We start from the raw sequence: 3,544 nt of genomic DNA, 5'->3' as shown, positions 1-3,544 counted from the left end.
CTATGACTGGGCACAACCCACAGCTGAAAATCTGGCCACCTCGATTTTAGTCCTGCAGATACAAGCTGAATCCTTCCAAATCACGAATAACATGTTGCATTTGTTGCAAAACAAGGGATTATTTTCGGGGTCACAAGTCGAAGATCCTCAACAACATTTGAAAAATTTTCTGTCAATCTGCAAAACCCAAAGACAGCCCAATGTAACTCTAGAAGTAATCAAGTTGCTATTATTCCCATTTTCAGTGAAAGGAGCTGCTCAGACCTACTCACTCCCCATAAATTCCATAACAACTTGGGAGGACTTAGTCAGGCAATTCGTGAACAAGTTCCACCCCCCAACAAAACCGCGCAACAGATTGATGATATTTTGAGTTTTAAACAGAGACTAATGGAAACATTGCATGAAATATGGGAGCGTTTTAAAGGGATGCTGGTCATATGTTCGCACCATGGCATTCCAGATTTGATGTTGGGATAGCGGTTCTACATAGGATTGTCAGATAGCGTGAAGAACATTGTTGATGCTTCAGCCGATGGAGCATTTTTGAGTAGAACATGGAGAGAAGGTCAAGGTCTACTTGACAAGATGGCGCAGAATTTGGGATGGATAACCAGAAATGCACCAATCACTCCAGTGGTGCACTCAGTGCCTTTAGATCCATCCAATTCAATGGCTAAAAATATGGCCACCTTATTGACACAGATGAGCATACTCACCAAAAAGGTGGAAGAGTAAGGGCAAAAGCAGCAATATTGTAGATACTACTAATGGGGGCTTGTGCACATCTTGCATTAATCAGCCAATTAGTAACCAGTGGAAAGCAGAACACGATCATCAACATTACCCTGAAGATATGAACTATGTGACTAATTATGGGGGCTAGAGACAGGTTAGTCAGAGTTGGGGCCAGCAGAATCAACAGTACAGGCCATCCCAATCACAGTTCAACAGTAGGAATGTGGGAGGTATGAGACCCCCCAATAATATAGCACCTTGCCCAAGGCCACAGGGATACAGGAATCAGAATCAACAGTAGGGGTATTGTGAGCACGTGATTTTCACCCTATATGAGAATCACTCCCAAAAATTCAAAATAAAACAATTTTCCTTTATGTGCAATGTTTTTATTTTTGTGGTATTTTTGTATAATCATTTGTATTTTTGTCTGTGCATGTTTAATCGTTTAAATTAATAAAAATATAAAATATGTCGCATTTTCATTTAGTATTTATTTAAGTTTGTTTTATAAAAATGAGAAAATCATAAAAAAATAATGTACGTTGCATTTTTAACATTTAACGTCTAAATTGTGCAATTTTATCGTTAATTGCTATTTAAATGTGCGATAATAGTTATTTGGAATTAATTAGTATTTTTATAAGTTAATTTAGTTTATAAGTTAATTTAGAATTTTAGTTTTATTAATTAGGAAATAAAAGAAAAGAGAGCAAAAAATATAAAAGAAAATCGGAATTAGGCCTCTTCTTCAATTTTTAACCACAGGCCCAAATATACCCAACCTTCCTCTATGACCCGGTCCATTCCAAACCGGGTCGACCCAGTCCATAACCCAACACCCCTATTTCCTTATCTTTCATTTCAAAACAAAACCCTAAAATTTCACTGTTAAAAAACAAAGCCCCACCCGCCCCCTTTCTTTCCTTCTTCTTCTTCAAGCATCCAAATAACCCCTCCCATGGCTACCCAATGACCACCCCCTCCAGTCCTGCCCTCCTCACACATCATCCACCAGCAGTCCACCATCATCCTCCAACACCCACGAAGCCCACACCATGAACGACCTCCCTTTCAACTTCATCTTCTCCAAAAACCCTCGAAGCTCGGCCATAGACGACGTGAAGCAGCTTCCATGGCTGCCCCATATTCATCTTCTTCGTCTTCACCTTCTTTGTCGTCATCACATCGCCGGAAAACCTTCGTCGAAACCCAGCTCCACCCCGACGCTGCTGCTTCTCCTCCTTCTGCCATGGCCGCGTCTCCTTCGTCTTCTCCATCGCTGCGGCTGCGTTGCTGCTTTCTTCTTCGTCCAACCTAGTCGACACTGCCCAGTCGACTTCCAGCTGCTCGACGAGCTCCTGCTACGTCTTCTTCATGCGATGTGCCACTGCTGCCCGCTGCATCTTCTTCGCCGCTGCTCCGTCGCGGCTGACCATGGACGAGTTGTAAGCTCGTCGCTGCTGCGTCTTCTTCATCTTTCACCTCGACTGATGCTTGTTGCTTCGTCGTCTTCAAGTCCGTTTATGTCAAAGTTTCGTTGGTTTCGTTTAGAGTTCGTTCGATGTTCGTCGTTGGTCATTTACGGTTAGTTGTTCTAAGTTTTATTTCGTCCATAATTTGTTTGATATTTTCAGATTTGAAATTAGTATAAGTTTTTTTTCATTTTTCTTATTTATTTTTAGATAAAAATGGTTAGTTTAATATATTGTTGATAGATTTAAGTTGAAGATTCAATTAAATTATTTTTCAGTTTGTTTTATTAATTTTAAGAGGATTTAGTTTTAATATAGAAAAGTGTTAGCTTAAATCGTTTGAATCCGTTGTTTGTTGTTAATATAGATTTAATTCGTGTTTCATCTTGTTTGAAGTTCGTTTTTAATTCAGCAATTTAATGTGAAGTTATGTTTTGATTTTTAATTTTTTTTGGAATCATGTATCTTTGTTATAATTTTGCTGGATTTAATTTTTTAAAAAAAATCATTTGATTATTTGAAGTTTAGTGATTTGAATATGTTTATTTGTTTTGTTTAAGCTTAATTCGAATTTGAATAAAACTTGCTTGTTATTGTTGTTGAATCTTTTCATTTATGTCCATACTTTGTTTGATTGTTCTTGAATCCGAAATTAGTATAAGTTTGATTTTCTTGTTTGTTGTTTATCATTTATGAATATTTCTTCAGTTTGCTTCATGATCTTGTTTAGTTTTAATATAGGAATTGTTGGTTGTAATGTTGTTAGATTTAATTTTAAGTTCAAATGATTATTGAATTTAGAAATCTGAATATACTTGTTTGTTGTTGTTGTTGTTGAATCTGAAAGTAGGTTTGTTTGTTGTTAAAAATGTTGTTCAAATCAAGATAATTTTAGTTGTTTCTTTGTTGTTCATCATTTAGTTTGAATTTGTTGTTGAACATGGTTAGAAATTGGTCATATTTGTTGTATTTTGGTTGAAATTGGTTACGTGAATTAGTTATAGCTGATGGGGTAGTTTGGTAATTTGCAGTACGTTCAGGGGTAAAAGGGTAATTTCAGTAAGGTCAGAGGGGTATTTTTGGAATTAAAATTCTGATTAATTATTTATTTTGAATATTCTTTCCATTAAAATTAAGATAATCTTAAAATAATCAATAATGGGGGACAAGATATAATGGTGGGGAATAATGCATTTGTTTAATATAAGCATGGGGGACAAGATATAATGGGGTATTTGTTTAATAAAGTGGGGGACAAAACATTAGGTAGTGGGATTAAAAGGGGGATGAGTGGAAGATAGTGGGTTTTAACTTTTTTTTTTAATGCTGAA

At 36.4% G+C, this 3,544-nt stretch overlaps 1 non-coding gene across 1 annotated transcript; it reads right to left on the bottom strand.

Moving 5' to 3' along the window:
• Positions 1–351: 351 nt before the first annotated feature.
• LOC142175564 (small nucleolar RNA R71) lies at positions 352–458 on the bottom strand. Its single transcript, XR_012704674.1, has one exon. It is a non-coding gene; the product is annotated as a small nucleolar RNA R71 (small nucleolar RNA).
• Positions 459–3,544: the final 3,086 nt, after the last annotated feature.

Source organism: Nicotiana tabacum, chromosome 21 (genome assembly GCF_000715075.1).
Source record: "Nicotiana tabacum cultivar K326 chromosome 21, ASM71507v2, whole genome shotgun sequence".
Taxonomy (NCBI): domain Eukaryota; kingdom Viridiplantae; phylum Streptophyta; class Magnoliopsida; order Solanales; family Solanaceae; genus Nicotiana; species Nicotiana tabacum.
Note: the sequence above shows the minus strand (reverse complement) of the source record. Positions and strands in the feature narration are given on the sequence as shown.